This window comes from Schistocerca gregaria, chromosome X (genome assembly GCF_023897955.1).
Source record: "Schistocerca gregaria isolate iqSchGreg1 chromosome X, iqSchGreg1.2, whole genome shotgun sequence".
Lineage (NCBI taxonomy): Eukaryota > Metazoa > Arthropoda > Insecta > Orthoptera > Acrididae > Schistocerca > Schistocerca gregaria.
This window is the reverse complement of record NC_064931.1, coordinates 717,504,801-717,531,554: the sequence shown is the minus strand read 5'-3', so window position 1 is coordinate 717,531,554 and position 26,754 is coordinate 717,504,801. Positions and strand designations below refer to the sequence as shown.

Sequence of the window (26,754 nt, the reverse complement as noted above, 5' to 3'; positions counted from 1 at the left end):
CGCTGCATTTGATGTGAAATACTGCTCTCAGTATGCTGTCGTGTGTATGTTGCTGCAGCTACTATGTTACTTGTGAACGCTAGTATCTTGTACAGTATTAAGCTTCATTTTTGCTTCTTCACACGTAGACCATTGCTGATTATAGAGTGATCTTCATTCTGCAGAGGTATGATTTGTAATCCGAAACCATCCCTGATTTACAATGATAAATTCTGTGACTTCAAAGGCAACATAATTGAGATTTAAGTTCATTAAACCACTGTTCTGCAGTATACATTGTGTATCAGTTCTTTTTCCCTTAACGTCAAGTGGCCAAAGTCTCTTTCACGTGGAAAATATGTATGGCCACGAGTTGATTACACATAGCGTATTAATTCTAACCGACCGTGGTACACCACTGAATGAAGGAATTTTGCAGCGGTGTTATTTCTATTCTGGGTGGTGGATAACCACTCTCCATTGTTCGATAGCGTGCTATTATGTGACGTGAACAGTTTGTGGTTCCCCTCGCGGCCAAATGCGTAAAACTTGAGTCCTATTGCCTCTCACGCTTCAAAATCATAACCTACCTGTATAGTAAAACAGTATCGTTCGAGGACTCTTTTACTAGCATTCGCATCATTCCATTGCGTGGGATTTCTAATGAAAAGTTCTGCCCCTTTTCGCCGTAGTTGTTGCAAGAAGACCCAAAGGAGTAAATAGTGATAACTGATACTTTTTGTCAGAATGTGGGCTTGGACGTTATGCATGTCGATGTTGAAATTGCCTACCTAGCTCGCAATGTTGCGTTTTAATGACTAGTTTAAGCTATGAACTATCACCTTCAGATATGTATTGTAATAATTACATGTATTACTAGTCTTACATTATTCCATGTTTCATAAACCGAACGAGGTGGCGCAGTGGTTAGCACACTGAACTCGCATTCGGGAGGACGACTGTTCAATCCCGCGTCCGGCCATCCTGATTTAAGTTTCCCGTGATTTCCCTAAATCGCTCCAGGCAAATGCCGGGATGGTTCCTTTGAAATGGCACTTCCGACTTCCTTCCCTAATCCCATGAGACCGATGACCTCGCAGTTTTGTCTCTCCCCCAAACAACTCAACTCGTTTCATAAACCCTAAACAATTCCTCATCAAGTACTCACAACCAGTCGTGGGCGGGGAATTACTAACCGAAGGGGCCTGGGTTCGATTACCTGCCGCGACGGAGATATTCTCCCATCAGGTACTCGGTATGCTGTTGTCCTTACGCTAGTATTGTAAGTAGGCTGTTTAGGTTTTTTATTGGTAACGCCACATAGCGCTCTGTATGAAAAATCACTGGCTGTGCTGTGTGCAGTCAGTGGTTGGTTGGCATTGTTGTAATACTCGCCATTGTAGTGTTGGGCAGCTGGCTGTTAGCGGCGCGTAGCGTTACGCAGTTGGAGGTGATCCGCCAGCAGTGGTGGATGTGGGGAAGTGAGATGGCGAATTTTTGAGAATGGATAATCTGGAGGTGTGTCCATCAGAAACAGTACATTTGTAAGAATGGATGTCATGAACTGCTATATATGTTATGACTATTAAGGTAAATACGTTGTTTGTTCTCTATTAAAATCTTTCATTTTCCAACTATGCCTATCAGTAGTTAGTGCCTTCTGTAGTTTGAATCTTTTATTTGGCTGGCACTAAAGGCGCTCGCTGTATTGCAGTAGTTCGAGTAACGAATATTTTTGGTGAGGTAAGTGATTTGTGAAAGGTATAGGTTAATGTTAGTCAGGGTCATTCTTTTGTGGGGATTATTCAAAGTCCGATTGCGTTGCGCTAAAAAAAAAATATTACGTGTCAGTTTAAGCACAGTAATGTATAATTTTTCTAGGGGGACGTTTCAGTATCGTCCGAAATGGTATTCGGTTGTAGGGGCTCGTCGCGAAGGCCACTACCTAGAGAGAAAAAAAGGACACTAAAACAATGAATTGTAATCAGGAACTCTGTTTCATCATCATGTATCTTGCAGACCAAACAAACCAATATCCCATCGCACTGGAGTGCGTCTGTGATCTCTGTTATCGGAGTAAGTTCAACCGTATCTCCTCTTGCACTACACAACTAACAGAACACTGTGTCTATTTGTGTACTGTACATTTTATGATTTTCAATATCTTAGCTACAAATTTCATCTCTTGCAATTTACAATTACTCTTGGTTGCAGTTGACCGTCTCGTAACGAGCTGGCAACCGACCTCTGACATAGCCTTATGATTAATACATCACGTAAATGTATTTATGCTCCTTTCGTTAACGTGACTGCATTACTCAAAGAAAATGGTTCAAATGGCTCTGAGCACTATGGGACTTAATTGATGTGGTCATCAGTCCTCTCGAACTTAGAGCTACTTAAACCTAACGAACCTAAGGACATCACACACATCCATGCCCGAGGCAAGATTCGAACCTGCGGCCGTAGCGGTCCCACGGTTCCAGACTGCAGCGCCTAGAACCGCTCGGCCACTCCGGCCGGCGACTGCATTAGTCCTTGTGACCTAATGTAAGATCATTTGTAAATATCACAGGAGTTAATTCCTAACGAGCGAATTATTTTTTTGTCATGTTTACACCGTGAATCTGTTTCCTTCATTAGTTTTAGCAACTTAATATCCTGCTATTCTTCACTGATCAGGAAATTCATAGAAAAGGCAAGCGTAGATACAACATGAGCGAGGCAGATGTTTACAGAGTGCATAGACACATACCATTCGATTAAGTCGGTCCCTGTCACCTATGGCAGTCCGCCTCTTATCGTGAAAGCTGAACAACATTCGCATCGGAAAAAGTGCCTTCTCAAGACTAGTTAGATGCTGACCTTAATAACTAACAGTTTTAGCGGATTCTCATTTTCAAGATGAATGGCTTCTAGCACATCATCTATCTAGAGATTCATTTCTGATTTCTGAATGTTTGTCAATCTTTATTTTGATTGTCCACTTGTATGTGTCAGCAGATAGAACGGTGACTCGCGCGGGAAGATGGCTAAGCTGTAATAAATCCTACAACCTTCACCAATGAATTTATTTATTCGCCAGACCACTGGAAAAGGCATATTTCTCGTATACTGTACGTAGGAATCAGAAATCACTATTTCGTGAATTAAATACTGACACCGAAGTTCAGTAAGAATTTATGAAATGCTTTTATGGTTTTCGATTCATCATTACATGGTTCAGACACAAATTTCGTTTAAATGTATTGTCTGGCAATTGACATGCCTTATTATCCTTTTAACAATGGGCTTTAGGAAGGTTTTGCCTCCATGAGATGTGTATTAATAACATTATTGCCAATTATAGCTTTTTTCCCTTAGAATTTTTAATATTTACGCAAACATTATTCCAATTACTTACAATATATACTGTTGTAGGTTGTAAGCTCTTAAATTAAAAATTAAATTTTCACTTCATTATCTCAAAGTTTAATAACTAAATAATATAAATTGAAGTTCCTTAAAAAGTTTTCCATTTAGCGCTGCCGTAAAGCAAATATATTTGTGAGAGGTGAGCACTATCAATAATGCCATATATCGGCAAAGTGTTCTAAATATGGAACCTCACCTGAAGTAATATATTTTATATTTTACATTCTATCTCAGTCTCTGCTGAGTGCCAAATAGTTACTTGGTATGCATTTTTATGAAGTGGCACGCAAAGATGGAAGATAAGTGCTGAAACATATAGCGTAAGAAATGAATAAATGCAGAGGCAGATGTGTAATGTTTTAATATTGTTCTCGATTTATTGTAATATCTGGAAGTTTCGTTGTGTAATTTGATCTAGGGATTTCGTGGTTTCCAATAAATGATAGTTCTCGGTATTTCTAAAGGTGTAAAAACGTTTATCTTATCCAATAAAAAAAATGGTTCAAATGGCTCTGAACACTATGGGACTTAACATCTGAGGTCATCAGTCCCCTAGAACTTGGAACTACTTAAACCTAACTAGCCTAAGGACATCACACACATCCATGCCCGTGGCAGGATTCGAACCTGCGACCGTAGAGGTTGCACGATTTCAGACTAATGCCCTTAGAACCGCTCGGACACCTGGCCGGCAGTTTTTCATCAGAACACAAATTTTTTCTTGGTAGTTACAGAAGTCATTTGCCAGTAATGTGTTGTGAATGAAACATGGTGGCACAATTTGTTGGATAACTGATCGTGCATATTTTCCACGAGAATGAGAAGTCATTCCCACAAGATCATTGGGGTAAAATCACGAAGTAAGGTATCACAACAACATATTATCTCTTAGTATCATCACCGAGGCTCGAACTGTTGAAACGGTTCAATATAATTACAGTAGATACATTGATATGTTGGCCTTGAGTCATCATAATGCAATAGGAAGCTGCTCACACGGGCAGTAAACCTAGGAGTAAGGCTGTTATTCGAACCGAACAGTGCAACGTGAGAGCGAAGTTTCACTCCTTTACAGAAATAACGTGTAATGAAGGAATGATTCTAAAGCACGCGATGAACGTAAGATTATTTATTCCCTTATATATTTCTGATGATTTCTATTGTTTATTGTCCCACACAGCAAGAAAAAATTATTGTTTTCCGTGGAAGTTAGTTATATATAACGTCTACTTGAATGTTCAAGGTCGACTCAAGAAAAGCTAACGTAGCAGCACACTAGTCTCCTTGGAAAGAATAAACTTAAGCGAAGACACAGAACATCGTACTTATCGCACCGATGAATCCTTAGAGGAGGACACGGCCAATTTAATTCCCCACTTCCTTCAGTTTCGAGCTGTAATCCGTTCGTACAGCTACAGTGTCTACAACACATTATACTCTAAATATAATTAAAATATAAATTTAAAAAATCGAACAGAATATTAAAACACCAAGTCAGTAAACAGTGGCTGAATGATCTCTTTCATAATAAGTGAATCAGCTAGTTTCTTATGTACACACTACAATCATTTACCTTTTGCTTTAAGGTGAAAGTAAATGCAAACCGATAATTTTAAACTATTTACCATATACATTTCAGCGTCATCTAAAAAATGACTAAATAGTTCGCGGTTGAAATGATACAATATTTCGAGAAGGGATAGCGTTGCCATGATCTGTTAAGCCGTGGGAAACTGAAGAATCACATAATACAGAACAGACAGCTAATCAGGTGGAAAAAAACCTGCAGCCTTATTCTCATGGCGACTGAAGACTGTGAAAAATTGACTTTTAATACAAATATTTCAATAACCTGCCGCTCCATCGATATGGAGGCCGACTCAGAATGTTGGTACACGTAAATACACAGAAGGACAAAAAATCGCAGCACCAAGAAAAATTGTGCGACATAAACTAAATACAGCAGGCGTGTTTCTACATATGAAAGATGATGTCTACTCAAATTTTGCATCATTGGCATTAGAGTTTGTAGCGCCACTATGACAATACAAATCAGGTTTGTTTTAAATACACGCTGTAAATGTCGTGAGCGTTAGTTACGTTTGAGATTGGACGTTGTGAGCTGATGCTAGTCAGGAATGCCTTTTAAGGCGACAATGACGCCATTACCATCACCTCACTGAGTTCGAACGAGGTCGTGAAATAGGGGTACGAGGAGTTGGATTTTCCTTCTGTGGTAATACAGAAAGACTTGGCAGGAATCTAGCCACTGTATGTGATTCCTGGCAACATTCTCCACAAAAATGCACGGTGGCAAGAAGACTGGACACCGGACGGCCACGTGGCACTACCGAGAGATAAGGTCATCGTGATCAGTGTACGGCTCTGGTTCATCGCACGGCATCTGCAGCAGCAATTTGAGCAGCATTTGGCAGAACAGTGACATGCCTGCATTCCAATGACCACAAACCACCGCCATTTGCGACTTCAGTAGTGTCAAGCGAGATCTCATTGGGGGGCAGGGTGGAGTTCTATTGTGTTTTCTTATGAAAGATGGTTCTGGCTCCGTGCAAGTGACGAGCGTGTGTTGGTTATTAAGAGCCCAGCTGAGGACTTGCAACCAACCTGTCTGATACCTAGGCACACTGGACCTGCACTGGAGTTATGGCGTGGGGTGCACTACAAAGCTGTACGTTAAACTGGTGATTAGACCTGATGCGCTTCCGCTCATGATCTACGGTCCAGGAGGCGTTCCGGCCGGAGTGACTGAGCGGTTCTAGGCGCTACTGTCTTTAACCGCGCGACCGCTATGGTCGCAGATTCGAATCTTGCCTCGGGCATGGATGTATGTGATGTCCTTAGGTCAGTTAGGTTTGAGTAGTTCTAATTTCTAGGGAACTGAAGACCTTAGAAGTTAAGTCCCATAGTGCTGAGAGCCATTTGAACGATTTTTGAACCAGAAGGCATTTTCCAACAGGATAACGCTCACCCACATACCACTGTTGCAACCCCATATGCACCAGTTTAGTGTTGGAGGGGGGGTTGGAGGGTAAAACGGTAGAGGGAGACCAAGACATGAATGCGGTAAGCAAATTCAGGAGGATAAATGGTGCAGCAGTTACTCGGAGATGAAAAGGCTTAAACAGGACAGAGCTGCATTGACAGTTGCATCAAAAGAGTCTTTGGACTGAAGACCATAACAATAACAACAACAAAGCTCCTGCCTCAGATCTGTTGTTATTTATGCAAAAGGTTGCGTATCTAATTCTCTTTACTGTTTGTTGTATTTTGAAACTAATAGCAATGTTGTGTTTTTACATACACTCCTGGAAATGGAAAAAAGAACACATTGACACCGGTGTGTCAGACCCACCATACTTGCTCCGGACACTGCGAGAGGGCTGTACAAGCAATGATCACACGCACGGCACAGCGGACACACCAGGAAGCGCGGTGTTGGCCGTCGAATGGCGCTAGCTGCGCAGCATTTGTGCACCGCCGCCGTCAGTGTCAGCCAGTTTGCCGTGGCATACGGAGCTCCATCGCAGACTTTAACACTGGTAGCATGCCGCGACAGCGTGGACGTGAACCGTATGTGCAGTTGACGAACTTTGAGCGAGGGCGTATAGTGGGCATGCGGGAGGCCGGGTGGACGTACCGCCGAGTTCCTCAACACGTGGGGCGTGAGGTCTCCACAGTACATCGATGTTGTCGCCAGTGGTCGGCGGAAGGTGCACGTGCCCGTCGACCTGGGACCGGACCGCAGCGACGCACGGATCCCCGCCAAGACCGTAGGATCCTACGCAGTGCCTTAGGGGACCGCACCGCCACTTCCCAGCAAATTAGGGACACTGTTGCTCCTGGGGTATCGGCGAGGACCATTCGCAAACGTCTCCATGAAGCTGGGCTACGGTCCCGCACACCGTTAGGCCGTCTTCCGCTCACGCCCCAACATCGTGCAGCCCGCCTCCAGTGGTATCGCGACAGGCGTGAATGGAGGGACGAATGGAGACGTGTCGTCTTCAGCGATGAGAGTTGCTTCTGCCTTGGTGCCAATGATGGACGTATGCGTGTTTGGCGCCGTGCAGGTGAGCGCCACAATCAGGACTGCATACGACCGAGGCACACAGGGCCAACACCCGGCATCATGGTGTGGGGAGCGATCTCCTACACTGGCCGTACACCTCTGGTGATCGTCGAGGGGACACTGAATAGTGCACGGTACATCGAAACCGTCATCGAACCCATCGTTCTACCATTCCTAGACGGGCAGGGGAACTTGCTGTTCCAACAGGACATTGCACGTCCGCATGTATCCCGTGCCACCCAACGTGCTCTAGAAGGTGTAAGTCAACTACCCTGGCCAGCAAGATCTCTGGATCTGTCCCCCATTGAGCATGTTTGGGACTGGATGAAGCGTCGTCTCACGCGGTCTGGACGTCCAGCACGAACGCTGGTCCAGCTGAGGCGCCAGGTGGAAATGGCATGGCAAGCCGTTCCACAGGACTACATCCAGCACCTCTACGATCGTCTCCATGGGAGAATAGCAGCCTGCATTGCTGCGAAAGGTGGATATACACTGTACTAGTGCCGACATTGTGCATGCTCTGTTGCCTGTGTCTATGTGCCTGTGGTTCTGTCAGTGTGATCATGTGATGTATCTGACCCCAGGAATGTGTCAATAAAGTTTCCCCTTCCTGGGACAATGAATTCACGGTGTTCTTATTTCAATTTCCAGGAATGTAGATCCGTGAATTTGTGAGACATTATTTCATTATATCCTCCAAAGACCCTTAATATATGTAAATACAAGTACAGAAACTGCGACGAAGCACTTTTGAAATATTTGTTTGCTCCCATAACTAATTCTCAACCCTTTTCGCACTCATTTTCAGATAGGCATACAAAATTAACCTCGTTAGTCTCGTAACCTAATTCTGATTTCTGGCTGTGTGACAAAAAGATAGGAAACGGAAACACTTTAAAATATCGCGATGAGTGACAGTTACCAGGGGATTTCAAATAGTAAATTACATGTTGTTTTAGCAGGGCAAGTAACCTTTATTGAACGCTTCGCTGAAATTGAAAAGAACACATATACACGATTTTACTAGGGATGGAACTGTAATAGTGGCAACTATTTATTTACAGCTCGTACAAAATAGATATTTGTTTCAATGTTTTACTGACCATCAAATAGTCACCAGCATTGCGTATAACCCGTTGCCAGCGATGTGGAAATCGTAGGATGCTCTTAGCAGTGCCAGTTGTGTTGATAGTTGGAGCGGCGCGGTCTATTGCCCGACGAATTTGTAGCAGTTGTGAAGAAAATGCCGTCAAGTGTTTTCTTCAGTTTAGAAATCAAATTGAACTTGCGAGTGCTTAAGTCAGGGGAGTGCAGTCGGTGGTGTAGCACTTAGCAGCCCCATCAGTCAAACAAATCAGTAACAGATTGCACTGTACGTGCTTGATCATTGTCCTGAAAAATGATGGTCAGGTCCTGCAGACTGTGTCATCACTTCTGTCTCTAAGCTAGACGGAGGTTGTGTTCAAAAAGTGAATAGCATAAAGACAGAAATGATGAGACTTTCTGCAGGACATGACCATTATTTTTCAGGACAATGTATCTGACCCCAGGAATGTGTCAATAAAGTTTCCTCTTCCTGGGACAATGAATTCACGGTGTTCTTATTTCAATTTCCAGGAGTGTATATCTGCGTTACTCTCTCTCAGTACGGCGTTTCAGTGCGATTTGATTACACGTGTTCGTTTCTTTTCCCTCTTATTCCAGTATTATTCGGGAGGACGACGGTTCAATCCCGTCTCCGGCCATCCTGATTTAGGTTTTCTGTGATTTCACTAAATCGTTTCAGGCAAATGCCGGGATTGTTCCCTTGAAAGGGCACGGCCGATTTCCTTCCCAATCCTTCCCTAACCCGAGCTTGCGCTCCGTCACTAATGACCTCGTTGTCGACGGGACGTTAAACACTAACTGCCAACACCACCACCTATTCCAGTATTGTATTACGGAGGAGGCCTCTATAAGCTATCGTTCGCAGCTCGTGGTATATTGGCTAGCTTTGCTGCCTCTGGATCGCAGGGTCCCGGGTTCGATTTCTGGCCGGATTGGGGATTTTCTCTCCCCGGGACTGGCCGTTTGTGGTGTCCTCATCTGTTCACCGCCCTCATCCTTATTCGTGACAGTGGCTCGATTGGACTGCGTAAAAAATTGTACTGTGTAAAATTTGGGACTTTGTACGGGCGCTGATAACCGCTCAGTTGAACTCCCTTCTAACCAAACATCGTCATCATTATCTATACCCTATCACGTTTACTGAATTCACTTTTTTTGTATGGCCTGTTATTTTAACCTTTAATCTATTGATGTATCTACGACATAGTGTCCTTCATTGTACGATAACGTTTCACTGGGTATCACTTTCAATAAAATTTAATCGAGCCGTCATATTGTTGTGCAGGCAACACTTCGGCCATTTGCAACAATGGTTCCAAATTTGTTTTATACAACAGCGTGACGACGCTATCACATAACCGGGAAACTTATATTTAAGATAATAACGGCCACGGAAGAATACGCAGGCACAAGCCTAATTGGATGATTCAGTGTGAGTAAAAGTGGACAGAGAGGTTGGACTTTTATTGAAACTGCATCTGTTGTGTTTCTCAGTTCCAATATTTTAAAAGCACAGGTGCATAAATCTAAGATAAGCTTAATGACAGTCCTATTTCAGAAAAGGGCACACTCGTTATTTGCTGTTGCGAAGCGGGGAAGAGTGTGACACTTATTTGGAGTGTCCAGCAGTAAAACAAAGGCGTTTCTCGTTGCCATGAGATATTTTCGAGAAGTTTCAATCAGCGACTTTCTCCTCCGAATGAGAAAATATTTTGTTCTCTCCCAACTATATGAGATAAAATGATAATCTTAATAAAGAAATTAGGATAACATCTCGTACGGAAAGATATGAGTGATCATTTTTCCTACGAGAGGGCAACGTCCATGGAATAGCCTGAAAGTGATTCTGTGAAACCTCTGCCAATTTGGCAAATGTAAATTGCAGACTAGTCATGTATATGTTGGTTGAGATGCGGAATGCTCTCAGTACCAAATTACACCCATAGTCGAATGCTGGGCCGCGCGGAGTAGCCGAGCGGTCTCAGGCGCCATGTCACGGACTGCGCGGCCCCTCCCGCCGGAGTTTCGAGTCCTCCCTCGGGCATGGGTGGGTGTGCTCTTCTTAGCATAAGTTAGTTTAAGTTAGCTTAAGTATTGTGTAAAACTAGGGACCGATGACCTCAGCACTTTGGTCCCTTAGAAATTCACACACATTCTCTGCGCGATAAGAATGGAGATACTATCGAAGACAGTGCCGCCAAAGCAGAGTTATTAAACACAGCCTTTCGAAATGCCTTCACAAAAGAAGACGAAGTATATATTCCAGAATTATAATCGAGAACAGCTGGCAACACGAGTAACGTAGAAGTAAATATCCTCGGAGTAGTGAAGCAATTTATATCACTTAATAAAAGCAAGTCTTCTGGTCCAGACTGTATACCAATTAGGTTCCTTCCCGAGTATGCTGATGCATTAGCTCCATACTTAAGAATCATATACAACCATTCCCTCGACGAAAGATCCGTACCCAAAGTCCGGAAAGTTGCACAGGTCACACCAATATTCAAGAAAGGTAGTAGGAGTAATCCACTAATTTACAGGTCCATATCGTTAACGTCGATATGCACCAGGATTTTGGAACATATATAATGTGGGTTTAGAAAACATCGTTCCTGTTGCTTATGGAATATCGCCTCAGTTATGTGACTGGATTTGTGATTTCCTGTCAGAGAGGTCACAGTTCGTAGTTATTGACGGAAAGTCATCGAGTAAAGCGGAAGTGATTTCAGGCGTTCCCGAAGGTAGTGTTATAGGCCCTTTGCTGTGCCTTTTCTATATAAACGATTTGGGAGACAATCTGAGCAGCCGTCTTCAGTTGTTTGCAGATGACACTTTCGTTTATCGACTAATTAAGTCATCAGAAGATCAAAACAAACTGCAAAACGATTTAGAAAAGATATCTTAATGGTGAGAAAAATGGCAGTTTTACCCTAATAACGAAAAGTGTGAGGTCATCCCCATGAGTGCTAAAAGAAACTCGTTAAACTTAGATTACATGATAAAGCAGTCTAATATAAAAGCCGTAAATTAAACTAAATACCTAGGTATTACAATTACGAACTACTTAAATTGGAATTAACAAATAGATAATGTTGTGGGTAAGTCTAACCAAAGACTGCGTTTTATTGGCAGGACGCTTAGAAAATGTAACAGACCTACTAAGGAGACTGCCTACGCTACGCTTGTCCGTCCTCTTTTAGATTACTGCTGCGCGGTGTAGGATCCTTACCAGACAGGAATGACGGAATACATCGGAAAAGTTCAAAAAAGGCAGCACGTTTTGTATTATCGCGTAATATGGGAGAGAGTGTCACAGAAATGATTCAGGATTTGGGCTGGACATCATTAAAAGAAAGTCGTTTTTGTTGCGACGGAATCTTCTCAAGCAATTCTAATCACCAACTTTCTCCTCCGAATGCGAAAATATTTTGTTGAGACCGACCTACATAGGGAGGAACTATCATACCGATAAAATAAGGGAAATCAGATCTCGTAAGAAAGATATAGGTGTTCATTCTTTCCGCGCGCTATACGAGATTGGAATGATAGAGAATTGTGAAAGTGGTTCGATGAACCCTCTGCCAGGCACTACAATGTTATTTGCTGAATATCCATGTAGATGTAGATGTAGATTCGAATGATGCACTTTCAGTTTCTTGTAGACTTGCTTAATATCCTAAGTATGTAAGCCGGCCGGAGTGACCGAGCCGTTCTAGGGCCTATAGTCTGGAACCGCGCAATCCCTACGGTCGCAGGTTCGAATCCTGCCACGGACATGGATGCGTGTGATGTCCTTAGGTTAGTTAGGTTTAAGTAGTTCTAAGTTCTAGGGGACTGATGACCACAGCAGTTAAGTCCCATAGTGCTCAGAGCCATTTGAACCATTTTAAGTGTGTAAAGTGTCCCTATGCAAAAGACTGGTTAGAACAACGCTGTGCTTTACTAGACGTTAAAGGACAGTTAGTTCCACAAGGCAAGAGAGTGTACGTCATAATTTTAAATATAACGTGCGGAGCGACATCTCTGGTAGAGGTCTCCAATCTGTAATCAATGCGTTTTCGCACAGTGTGTAGATAAACAGTGTGAGAGCTGAATGTTTTGTTTTTTCTGTTGCAGTTCAAAATGACTGCAAAGTATGTGAAGGGTCAGAAGGAAGCTTTTCTTGTGAATCATCCCAAGGGACTAAAGCTTTTATATGGAGCTGCGGCTAAAATTCTCAGAAAGTCAAAGACATGCGCTCCGAAGTGGGTCAAACGATATTTAGAGGTTGTAAACATGGATGATTTACCGGAGAGAGGGCTAAGACGCCAAGCTGTAATCGATAATGGCGGCGATTCAAAAAAATGTTCAAATGTGTGTGAAATCTTATGGCACTTAACTGCTAAGGTCATCAGTCCCTAAGCTTACACACTACTTATCCTAAAATATCCTAAGGACAAACACACACACCCATGACCGAGGGAGGACTCGAACCTGAGCCGGGACCAGCCGCACAGTCTACGTCTGCAGCCCCTAAGACCGCTCGGGCGGAAATTCGATTAACTATTAGGTAAGTGAGCAATTAGGAATAACATGTATTTTTATGTAAGTATTCATTTATAATAGTGACTTTTATTTCATAGAGATAACGGCGTACACTTTCTTGTGGAACTGATTGTATTTTAGGTGGTGTACCCTTGCTTTCCTCAGACCTTTGATCTGACTTACTTGAGCCGTTGCAGCGTCTCCATAGTTCGATTAGAACACTGGGAAAAGTAGCAATCAATCCACCTTTCAAATAATTTAGCACCTTTACCTCGTACTGCAGGTTGTCGTGTCTCTGCCTGTATTTTGTCATATTTCTGGCATATCAGGGGTGGGAAACGAAATTGAGTTTGTTTTATTTTCATTTTTTATCACGTTTGATATTCAGTACATCATGTGCCTTTAACCACATTTCTTGAACACTGGTGACCGTCAGGCTGTATGAATGTAGGTGTAATTGTAAAAACATGAAACTTGGAGACTTTAGGTGGATGTTATTGGTTCAGATTCGTATCGGAGGCCAAAGAACGCCAATTGAGTTTAATTTTCGAAGCTGGCTTCGGGCGCTATTCTTGCGTTACCTTAACTGCGGGGGGTTTCTCGAAGCGCGGCTCCGCGATTGCTTCCTTCAGACCTCCGTGCAATCGGCTCGTTCATTAAGATTTTATTCCGAGAACTCGCAGAAAATTTTGGACAAGAGAAAACCGGTATGGTCTCTCTTGTCTTCTGACAGGAAGAGGCCCCTGTTACCTCTGCCAAATTCGTCTTGCTGACTGGGCAGTTCCCTCCTTAGAGTATTTTGGTTTATATGTACGGAGAAGAGGTAGACTGGATTTTAGTACAGAGTTTATTTAGTCGCAGAAGAGTCGCCGTGTTGGTATGCAGTGAATAAGGTGTGCTGCTTCTGTCTGCACTTACACCGTGGTTTTGTTTAGGATTAACATCATATTTTACAAGTTAGAAAATTTCTGTAATGTTAAAGTCATGCGTCAGAAGAATTATGTGTTTCTCACGTGTGATAATTTTGCTATCATTTAACTAAATTCGGATCGGGCCGGTCATGATTTGTTTCATGTATCGTGATTTAGATTAGCTGTCGGTTTTCTTTCTGGTGTAAGCCACGAGCCAATTTTGACGATTCAGTTTTTGCTAGAAAATGATGAACATTACCTTATCAATTTCGTGCTCTTTTGACTCTTTGTGTGCGAGCACATGTGCTTCAATTTTGTTGCCTGAGTCAACTTAATCCTCCCCGAATAATGATAATTAATACAATTATTCTTACAGAACCATAGTGTTAGGGATTTTATACGTGACGCATGTTTAATGAAGTTCGGGAGTACGTTCCATTTTGTGAATAAATACCATTTTCGCATTAGTTTAATTCGTTAAACCTGTCCACAATGTGCATAGCAGCACAGCTTCTCCTATGATCACTAAGCTCATTTAACATACTAGCAAGCATTTAGTAAAGTTCAGTCATTGACCGGTCGTTCTGAAGCGTGGTAGTTAGAAATCTGTTGCGCATTTGCTCTGTGGTAGGTCTAAATGCAGTTATTTCTGAGAGTTCCGACGACTTGACATTCAGGGAAAAATAGAGAATGTAAAGCACGATTTGTTGAATAGGCAGCTCGCTGCTACGGGAAGTCCATGTTGTACGGCAAAAGCGCGTTCCATCGAAGAATCGATTATCAACCAGCAGTAGTTCTGCAAAGTCGAGAAACATTGGGCGGCTTTTAACTGAACTATGGTGCAACTTGGAATATCTAACATACGTTATTCATTGCCAGAGAGAAAGAAGCAATAACAGTTCCTGGGACCGGTTGAGAATTGAACCCAGAAACATTTTGTTATAGTCTGACACCTACCCATCCATTGAGTTATGTGATGAAGATCCTGTTGGGAAGTTGTCACATGTCCTCAACATTGGCATATTACAATTTTTGCATAGATGTTCTTTTTCCTTTTCTGTTAATTTTGCTACAGTTTCTAGCAGTTCGTTGTCAAGAATGGATGGTACAACTTGCACCAAAAGTATTGTGAATGTACTACCAGTTACAAAACGTGTAGAAAATTTCTTACATACATAGCTAATGGAGACTCGTAAAGAAAGAACTTTTAAGAACGTAAGGGCTACACAGCGGAGACCAAATTAAGACTACTGCCCTTCTTCCCCCTCTCCGTCCAAACAGGCCTCGGAAGGCTCAATGGTACCGACCGACCGCCATCTCTTCCTCATAGATAGGCCTCATTGGATACATGAAAGGAGGAGCGTGTGATCAGCATACCGCTCTCCCGGCCGTTAACAGGTTTCGTGACCGGAGCTGCTGCGTCTCACTCAAGTAGCTCCTCAGTTGGTCTCACGAGGGATGAGTGTACTCCGGTTCCGAGCAGTGGTTGGCAGGCTCGGACGGTCACCCATCCAAGTGCTAGCCGAGTCCGACGGTGCTTAACATAGGCTATGTGACAGGAACCGATGTTACCACTGTGGTAATGCCGTTGTTCCTTTTTCCCTCCAAGTGGAAGGGTAAATATGTGTCCACAGACTGAGACGATTCATACCAGAAATGACTACGAAACACTCTAAGAACAGACGCGCCCGTGCGCGCTTCTCGTTGTAACGCTCTCACCCAAATCGGAGAGGGTTGTATGAGAAATCCTGAGTGCAGGTCAGAATGAGAAAACTCTAAACAAAAACCGAACCAAACCATTGAAAAAGAAGCCAGTGACATGGTTTTAAAGACGAAATTTAAACCAGTGCGTAAGTTTGTGCCCTGGCTACTTGACTTAATTTTCGAGTTATTTAATTTGGAATGTTTTATATATAGAATGACCCTTGACAAGTAATGACTCACTAACGTCTTAAGCGATTTATAAAATCAGAGTGCCCATGGGTAGGTCCCAGTGAGTACTGTCGAATTGTTATGGGAGATTATTTGTGAGTATTATGCATTTTGAACTACGGTTACGCAGAAAACAACATGCCCCAGAGCACGCAGCCGCCATCGTCTACTTCTAAAAGCTTCGAAAGTAGCCTGAGGACCATCCGAACCAGAGGCCATCTTCCACCTTTGCCTACCATGGAGGAACAGCAGCTTCGCTGCTTAGACTCCTGCCCCATCGAACTCGATCTTCAGTCCGTGCTGTGAGTGAGTGAGTGACTGAGCAAGACGAAGTTTCACTTCGCACCCAGCCACTGTAAGATCCATGTCTGTCTATAGTTAGTGATAATATAATTTCGACTACTGAATTGTGCTAACGCAACTTTAACTACTTTTTGCAGATTTTAGAAAGTTTAAGTTCACTCTTCGTGCTGGTCAGCCTGCTTAATCTCTCGCAGAGACAGATATTGCATTAATAATAAACGATTGCGAATTGTTGAAAATTAAAACTCTGCGAGAAGTGAGCATTATTCCACCGCAACTGCCTACCTGCACATATTAACTTTTGATTGACTTATTTAGGGTTAATGTGACACATACGTTGGTTGTCTCCCGGTTAGAAATGTAGCCAACATTCTGAAATACAACCACGCATCATGGGAGTTCTGCAAACAATAGTGTTCTTGCTTTTAAACTCTTTATTCGTTCTGATGCACATGGGCCATCGCGAGTCGTTGTCTGGTGGAAACAATAGTGTTTAACTTCACCGTTAGACAATTATTTATCCGTCATAATTAGCATGAATAACTCGTCACCATTTATTTTCGTCATATTTTAATTAATTCAGCGTGATGTGTTCCAAAACCGAGGTCCAGTCCTTGTTTGCCACACAGACATACGTATGTCTGAAGAAAGCCAGAACGTATAACAAATATTAACCAGTAGGAAGTGTATCCAGATCCACGTGTCGTAAAATCTCACCATCCGCCGCTGTTCTCCTTGCAACTCAAGATGCCAGATCTGGTATTCCAATCCGACATTTTGGACAGTCCGTCAGAACGCATGGGCGTCGACGACAGCCGCTACGTGGATTGCCTATAATCTGTGAGCGCTGCGGTCGCCGCCACAGCCCTCTTCGTGGGCCACGCTCACTGCGCCAGCCTATCGGACCTCGCGATGGCCTTATAAAGCCAGCAGCACAGGTCATCAGCAGTCAGGCAATCATCATAGGTCGTACCACCTGCCCGTTCCAGCTCCACGATTTTTACCTTACCATTTATGGTCGTCCTCACCACTTCACACTTACCCTGAGATACCTTGACATCACCCTCGACCGTTTCCTCACGTGGACTCCCCATCTCTCTTGATCCAACAGGAAGCCCACAATAGACTCCGCCTCCTGAAACTCCTGTCCGGCCGGTCACGGAGACTGCATCCTTACGCCAACTTTCACACCTATAAATCCTTGATAAGCGCCATCCTTTGTTATGCTAGCGTCGCTTGGATTTCCGCCTCACCCACATTCGATAAAGCCCTCCAAATCTTTGTACACCATGTACTTCGCCTCGCCCTCCATATCCACCTTCCGTCCCTCACGCGAATCCTCTACGACCTCATCACCTTCCCACATTTTCTTCTTTTCCTGGAACACATACGCACTCTGTACATCGTATGCTCACTCGATCTCTACCACCCCTTCGTGTCTTCTATCTTCTCTACCCCATCCCGTTGCTGCCATTTTACCGTTGTGTCCCATCCTCTCTCCATCTCCACACCCTCCAACTTCTTTCCCAACACAACTTCCAGCGCCTGTCCATCCCAGATGATGAGCTTCGCCCTGATCTCTACCACTCTCACCACCTCCAACCATACCTTCAGCCTCCTACTCCTCAGGGTTACCTCTTCTCATCGTTCCCTTCCCCTGAGTGGTTTTACTACCCCCTCCACCCCACTACCTTTCCTGTGCACTCCTTCTGTGTCTCTGCGTTCCTTCCTGACTAGCCTTCTCTCTCCATCTCCCACCCGCCCATTTCCTGTCCCATGGTGCGCCCCAAACCGCTTTTCCGTCTTCATCCCACCCTCTCCAGCCAACCTCCCCTGCTGAACTTCCTCTCCCGTGTTTTCCCTCCTCTCAGGCCTCCTCTCCCACGGCAGCTCCCTCCATGCAATTTTTATTCTTCATCGTGTGTGTTCTGTCCCTTACAGTAGATTTTTATGTGTCTTCATTCTACAGTGTTTTTATACTGTGGCCAACTTTTAACTTGTGTGTGACTTCAGTGTATTTTATGTGGTCCACGAATGGCCAACTGTGTTTTTAAACTTGATGTTGACTTTTTAACTGTCCCACAATGAACGTCTCCACGTCAGTGCTTATTTTAATCCCCATTGTCTCCACTTATGTTTTTATGTCCCCCTTTTTTGTATAGTTTTAGCCGGCCTCGGTGGTCTCGCGGTTCTTGGCGCTCAGTCCGGAACCGCGGGACTGCTACAGTCGCAGGTTCGAATCCTGCCTCGGGCATGTATGTGTGTGATGTCCTTAGGTTAGTTAGGTTTAAGTAGTTCTACGTTCTAGGGGACTGATGACTTAAGGTGTTAAGTCCCATAGTACTCAGAGCCATTTGAACCATTTTTGTATAGTTTCCTCTATTTTAACTGTAATGTCACGCGGCTGAAGAGTAGCGTATTGTGCTGCTGCCAGCCCTCCCCTGCCCATGTGGGGAATGCAATCACAACAAAGGAAAAGGAAAGGCTGAGTGGTCAGTCGTGTTCTGACTGTGCTCTCGAATCATACTTAGTAACCAATGTTGTTTGGTTTCGGATCTTACTACATCTAGGTTCTCGATTTGGTTCACTGTTCGGAATTATCGTTGTTGTCGTCGTCTTTATTGTTGGCCATAGCTATTGTCTTTCTGTGGTTTCGGCAACTCACAGTTGATGCCCTCGGCTGGTCGGCCTGCGTCCGTCGGTCATGTGGGATTCCGGTTTCAAGACCAGATGCTGTCGCTTCTAAAAGCTTCCAGTAGCGCAGTATGTTCAATGCAGTTCTCCTTAGGAAATTTGAACAACTATAAAATATAATCATGCAAAGCATTCGCATGTTAGAACACCGAACAAAATGTTTTTAGCTCCGAAAGACATCGTTTGTAGCACAACTTCTAGCATTGACAATAACCTCAGTTCGGCGGGGGACTGAGACTACAAGTTTTTTCAAGTGTACCGTATCCAGGTGACATTGCTTATTAATAACCAGATCACACATATTTACCAAACATCAGCGGTGTCGACTGCAACAAAAGTATCCGGACACCTGGCCGATAATTACTTACAAGTTCGTGGCGCCCTCCACCGGTAATGCTGGAATTCAATATCATGTTGGCCCACCCTTAGCCTTGATGACAGCTTTCACTCCACTTCCTGGCCAGTGCATTACCGGGATGTTATTGTCCTGTAACCACTCCGCCACAGGCCGATCAGATGCTCGATCGTGTTGCAAGATGCAGTCGGCATGCCCAAATTGCTCTTCAACAGTGGGAAGCAAGAAGATGCTCAAAACATCAATGTTGGCCTGTGCTGTGAATAGTGCCACGCAAAGCAACAAGGGGTGAAAGCCCCCTCCATGAAGAATACGACCACACAATAACACTAGCGCCTCCCAATTTTGTTGTTCGCACTACACACGCTGGCAAATGATGTTCACTGGGCATTCGCCATACCCACACGCTGCCATCGGATTGCCACATTGTGTACCGTGATTCGTCACTCCACACAACTTTTTCCAATGTTCAATCGTTTAATGTTTCGCTCCTTACAATAAGCGAGGCGTCGTTTGGCATTTACCGGCCTGATGTTTGGCAGCAGTTCGACCATGAAATCCAAGTTTTCTCACCTCTCGCCTAACTGTCGTAGTGCTTGCAGTGGATCCTGATACAGTTTGGAATTCCTGTGTGACGGTCTGGATAGATGTCTGCCTATTACACATTACGACCCTCTTCCACTGTTTGCGGTGTCTGTCAGTCAACAGACGAGGTCGGCCTGCACATCTCCCTTCATCTTTCGATTTCACTATCACATCGGAAACAGTGGACCTAGGGATGTTCAGGAGTGTGTAAATTTCGCGTACGAACGTATGACAAAAATGACACCCAATCACCTGACCACGTTCGATGTCCGTGAGTTCCACGGAGCTTCGCATTCTGCTCTCTCACGATGTCTAATGACTACTGAGTTCGTTTATAGGGAGTACCTGGCAGTAAGTGGCAGCACAATGTGCGTAATGCGGAAAACGTACGTTTTTGAAGGTGTCCTGATACTTATTATCACATAGTGTATGTTGCACTCGCTGTTACAAATAGTCCCAGACATTTTCTACAGTTATTATGATCGGATGATTTAGCCACCCAATTAAGGTGAGTATTTCTCAAACAAGGCACATATGATTACGCTGCAGCCGTGTGAACTCGGCTACTGTCATTTTAGGAGATGGGAGTGTCCACAAAATACTCATCATGAAGACTTAGCAAAAAGGGAAATTCAAGGTTGCCGAGAATGTTGCAATAAACGTCCTGGTTCATGTTCACAGTAACATAAATGAATAGGTCCAAGTCATAATCACCCAAAAATCACAGGACCGCTTACGGCCTGAACTGCACCCTCCATACACTTCTGGTTAAAGGCCTCATTGGTCTGATGCTTTGCAGGATTCGAAAGGACGCGAAACTGCAACTCGTCGAGCCACACTGCAAGTGTACGGTCAGCTTCTGCCTAGATTCTATGTTGTTTGGCCCAGTGAATGCGAGCAACTTTATGTGCCTTTGTGAGAAATGGATTTTGAAAGGTGCGCGACTCCAATTGGCCATTCCGTTCAGTTTCCTTCGTAATTTTTGCTCTGAAACTGGTTGAGATCTACCAGCAATAAATGATAATAGCAGTTCCATGTTTCTGGCGTTCGGTTCCCACCGTTTACAATCTTCTTGTGATAACTATTCTTACGCCAGCTTGCGTGGATGTGACACATTAGACAGTCTTCACTGAGGTGACAAAAATCATGGGATACCTCCTCATATCGTGTCGGACCTTCTTTCGTAGTGCAGCACAGTGAGGAGGTATGGACTCAATAAGTCGTTGAAAGTCCCCTGCAAAAATGCTGAACAACGCTGCCTGTATGGCCGTCCATAATAGCGAAAGCCTTGCCGGTGCCGTATTCTGTGCACGAACTGTATTCTCTATTATGTTCCATAAATGTTCGATGGGATTCATGACGGGTGACATGTGACGCCAAATCATTCGTTCAAATTGTCCAGAATTCTCTTCAAACAATTCACGAACAACTGTGGTCGAGTGACATGGCACGTTGTCAAGTATAAAAATGTCATCGTTTTTCGGTAACATAAAGTCAATGAATGGCTGCAGATGGTCACCAAGAAGTGGAACATAGCCCTTTCTACTCAATGATCGGTTGTTTTGAACAAAATGGCCCAGTCCATTCCATATAAATACACCCCACACCATTATGGAGGAACCAACAGCCTTCACAGTGCTTTGTTGACAATCTGGGTCCATGGCTTCAAGGGTTCTGCGCTACACTCGAGCCCCACCGTCAGGTCTCACCAACAGACAGAGCCCCGACACCGGCTGCGAGCGGTTTTCGCTTGCTGTGTTACGAGATAAGTAATTTAGCTAGTAATTAATGGATTTTGCTGTACATGCTATAGTATTTACGTGCAATAGAGTGAGATAAATTAGAGGTTTCAGTTTTTATTTGTGTCTGAATAAGAAAAGCGAAGTTTCTGTGTAGGACAATTTCACGTGTACGCAAACCTTTGTTTACATTCTTAACTGACGTTAAATAAGCGTGATTATCAATTAAGTCAGTGTGCAATACTCAGTATTTACATTTATTAGTGTCATTTGGACTCGATACTTTGAAGATAGCAGTTTTTATACGTTTTATTGTGTCATTTATCGCGTGTACGTAAACGTATGTTTTCATTATAAATACCAGGGTTATTAAGTTTAAGTTATTGTACAATACTCAGTATTCACGTTCATTAGTGTCATTTGGACTCGATACATTGAAGGTAGCAGTTTTTATACGTTTTATTAGGAAACGTGATACTGACAGTGAATTCTAACCTCACTTGTAAACGTTTGACTAGCGCAACCCGCGAGCTTTAGCAGTTAAGCAAACGTAAAATACGTGGCAAATTGGTGTTACACTTCAATATCTGAGTAAATCAGTGTTATTATACAACTTCTGATGCCTTCTTCCAAACAGTTTAGTTAGCAGAAAGCTAAAACTCAGCTCGCCGTCTGCTTAAATTGCTTAGTTTGTTGTGAGATTTTGTGATCGTGTACTGTAAGCCCAACGGTTCCTATAAAGTAGAGTTCGTATTTGTGCTGCATGGGGGATCCAGGCTCCTGCCAAATCACATGCACTTTGCTAGTAGATTCAGTGTGATATCTAATGCTTTTGGGGGGGGGGGGGGAAGGGAGGCTTAGCCGGATCAGAATGCACCTTCTGCCATGATAGTGGCCACTCCTTCAGCAAGGTCCGGACAGGCACGTGGGGATTGGGGTATGTTAGCTATTGGGAGCTCCAACATTAGGCAGGTCATGGAGCCCCTCAGGAACATAGCGGCTAGGACAGGGAAGAATTGCAATGCTAACTCGGTGTGCTTGCCAGTGGGGTATTGCCTGGGATGTGGAAGAGGCTCTTCCGGGGGCTATTGAGCGTGCGGGATGCAGCCAGATGCACATATCGGCACCAACGATGCCAATCGTCGGGGTTCCGAGGAAATCGTTGGGTCCTTTCGATGGCTGGATACATTGGCGAAGGCGGCCTCCATCTCTCGAGGAGTGGAAGCCAAGCTGACGATTTGCAGCATTGTACCCAGGGTGGACCGGGGTTATCTGGTTTGGAGTCGAGTGGAGAATCTAAACAAGAGGCTACATCGACTCTGCGACGAAAATGGTTGTAGATTTCTCAACCTACGCTATGGGGCGGAAGGTTGTAGGACCCCCCCTCGATAGAGCAGCGGTGCACTACACACAGGAAGCAGCTATATGGGTAGTACAGTACTTGTGGCTAGAACATGGTTTTTTTTTTTTTAGATTAGGTTCCTCCCCCTGGGAAAGAAACCGCAGGCCTGAAAAATTACCAGTTCATTCCACTGATGTGGGAGTGCTAACTGTAAAAATTGTTAGTTCGCCTAAACAGGTCATTCTAAAGGATTTAAATATGCTAAATTTCATGTTAGTAAATTGTCGAAGTGTCTGTAGCAAGATCCCCGAGTTACTCTCCGAAATAAACAGTAGTAATGCCAATATTGAGTTACGTACCGAAAGATGGTTGAAAGCAGACATAAATAGCAGTGAAATATTGAAATCGGATTGGGCAATGTTGAGGAAGGATGGGACTGATGCTATGGGAGGTGGTCTGTTCATTGCAGTGAAAGCTGTTTAAACGCAGTTGAGATCGATACTGGGTCGTACTGTGAAATACTCTGGATAAAGCTATCAATCAGACAAGGAGTGATCATTGTATGATGATGTTTTTATAGATCACCAGCATCCGCAAGGAACGTCGCAGAACGTTTCAGGGAAAGTCTTGAGTACATAGGAAATAAATATCCAAATTATCCATTAGTTATAGGTGGAAACTCTAATCTGGCATCCACTGACTGGGAAAATTACACGTTTATCACAGGCGGCAGAAGCAAAGACTCGCGTGAAGTTATTCTAGAAGCGATCTCAACATACAACCTTGAGCTATTGGTTAGAAAACCAACTCGAGATGGGAACATATTAGATATCTTGGCGACAAGCAGACCTGATCTTTTTGAGGAAGTTAATATACAGTAGTTGTAGGCATTAGGGACCATAATGCCGTTGTGGCTTCTATGTCAGTGGAAGTAGCAAAAAAAAACAAAGAAACAGCGTAGAGTTTTCTTGTTTGGGAAAGCAAATAAAAGTATCATTAATGAATATCTTCATAGTCAGCTCCAAGCATTCACCGCGGGACACAAAGATATAGAGCATCTTTGGTAGGAATTTAAAGGTATTGTCCACCACGTGCTAGAGAAATATGTGCCTAGCAAAAATATAGGGGAGGGAAAGGATCCGCCTTGGTTCAACAAATATATTATGCAGTTACTGAGAAAGCAGAGAATTATGCACAGTCGTTTTAAACCTAATCATTGCCCGCTGACGAACAGAAATTATGCGACATGAAAGCAGTTGTCAAAAAGTCAATGAGAGATTCTTTCAACGAACTTGAAAGTAATATTTTAACTGCAGATTCTAAAAATACCAAAAAAATTTTGGTCCTACGTAAAATCTATGATCGCTACAAATAATTCAATACCTTCTCTTGCAGACAGTACGGGTAATGTAACGAATGATGATAAACAGAAGGCCAACATTCTAAATCTAGCTTTCAAAAACTCGTTTACGGTAGAGGACTGCAGCATCATTCCCCATTTCAGTTATCGAACAAACGCAGGGATGGCTGACCTAGTGTTTAGTGTATCTGGGATTATAAAACAGTTAATATCCTTAGATGGAGAAAGGCATCTGGTCCAGACGGTATCTTCGTAAGATTTTATGTTGAGTATGCTACAAATATAGCACCATTCTTATTTATCATCTATCAGGCCGCACTGTAAGAGCTGAAAGTTCCACGGGACTGGAAGAAGGCCCACGTCATAGCAATCTATAGAAAGGGTAGAAAATCGGATGCACATAATTACCGGCAAATTTCACCGACATAAATTTGTTGTAGTGTTATGGAACATATTTTGTGTTCAGACATAATGACCTTTCTAGATTCTGAGAAGCTCATGTACAGAAACCAGCACGGTTTTAGTAGGAAACAGCGGTCATGCGAGACACAGCTGGCCCCCTTTGTGCATGTAATACAGGAGGCTGTAGGTACTGGCTGCCGGGTTGGTGCCATATTGCTCGACTTTCGAAAGGCGTTCGAGTTAGTTTCGCATTGTTGCTTCCTCCAAAAAGTGCGCGCTTACGGTCTATCCGATGACATATGCGAATGGATAGAAAGTTTTGTAACAGCCAGGGACCAGTATGTCATCCTGAACGGGCTGACTTCAACAGAAACAAGCGTAACTTCAGGTGTGCCCGAGGGCACCGTAATAGGTCCGCTGTACTTTTAGATTTACATAAACGATCTGGTTGGTGGCATTGACAGCGGCATTAGACTGTTGGCCGGTGATGCTGTAGTCTACAGGAAAGTAGTATCACAGGAAAGTTGTGAACAAATCAATGAGGATTTGCTGAAAACAAATCCTTGGTGTAAGAACTGGCTGTTATCTCGCAGTATTAGTAAGTGTAGCCTACTGCGTATAACAAAGCGAAAATCCCCACTAACGTACGAGTACAAAATAAATGGCCAGTCCTTGGAAGCGGTAACATCTGTCAAGTATCTGGGTGTGACTAGTCGAAATGATCTCAAATGGAACGATCAGATTACATAAGTAACGGGTAAGGCGGACTCTAGATTGCGGTTTATTGGCAGAATGCTGAAGCGATGCAGTTCTTCAACAAAGGAAATTGCTTACAATACTTTAGTTCGTCCAGTCTTAATGGTATTGTTAATTTGTATGGGACCCTTACCAGTTGGGTCTGATTCAAGATATTGAGAAAGTCCAAAGAAGAGCGGCAAGATTCGTCACTGGTACTTTTAGCCATCGCGAGAGCGTTACAAATCTCATAGAAACTTTGAAGTGGGGCACACTTGCCGATAGAAGACGCGCTAAACGGAAGGGGCTGCTCATCAAATTTCAAAATTCGATCTTCGCCGAGGTTGTAGATTATATATTATTACCACCAACTTTCAAATCGCGCAATGATCACCATTCAAAGATAAGGGAAACCAGAACTCGCACTGAGGCGTTCAGACAATCGTTTCTCCCTCGCTCGGTCCGCGAGTGGGAAAGGAGGGGGGGGGGGAAGGGGGGAGGGGGGAGGCGAATATGACTTTGGCGCAAATAGTACCCTTCACCACACACCGCTTGGTGGCTACCAGAGTGTATATCATGTAGATGTAGAAATCAGGAACCACGTCACTGTCTGGAGTCCAATCGATGTGGTCACGAGCCCAGGAGAGGCACTGCAATCGACGTCGTGCTGTTTGCAAATGAACTCGCGTCGATGATCTGACAAAGTAGCACGTTAACACCAAATTTCGCAACACTGTCTAACGGATACGTTCGTCGTACGTCCCACATTGATTTCTGGGGTTATTTCACGCTTCTCTGTTAGCACTGACTACTCTACGCGAACGCAGCTGCTCCCGGTCGTTAAGTGAAAGCCGTCTGGCACTGCGTTGTCCGCAGCCTGAAATGTGGTATTCTCGCACACTCTTAGTTGTCCTGATTTCGGAATATTGAATTCCCTCACGATTTCCGAAATGGAATGTTCCATGCGTCTAGCTCCAACTACAACTCCGCGTTCAGAGTCTGTTAATTTCTGTCGTGGGGCCATAATCACATCGGACAACATGTATGGTAACATGATCGCCTAGTGCCAGTTGAACCGAATTTCCGGCGCTCGAAAACCATCAGTATTTTGGTTTAATTGGGTGAGTAATAGTTTATCTGCCAACGGCCTTGCCGCAGTGGTAACACCGGTTCCCATCAGATCACCGAAGTTAAGCACTGTCGAGCTGGGCTAGCACTTTGATAAGTGACCATCCGGTCTTCCGAGCGCTGTTGGCAAGGGGGATGCACTCAGCCATTGTGAGGC

The 26,754-nt window shown here is 43.8% G+C and overlaps 1 protein-coding gene and 1 pseudogene across 1 annotated transcript in view; one reads left to right on the top strand and one right to left on the bottom strand.

The window, feature by feature from the left end:
- LOC126299396 (uncharacterized) overlaps nucleotides 1-26,754 on the bottom strand; it is a 1,761,671-nt gene that overhangs the window by 710,216 nt on the left and 1,024,701 nt on the right. The window lies entirely within an intron of this gene.
- LOC126299873 (5S ribosomal RNA) lies at nucleotides 26,609-26,726 on the top strand (annotated as a pseudogene).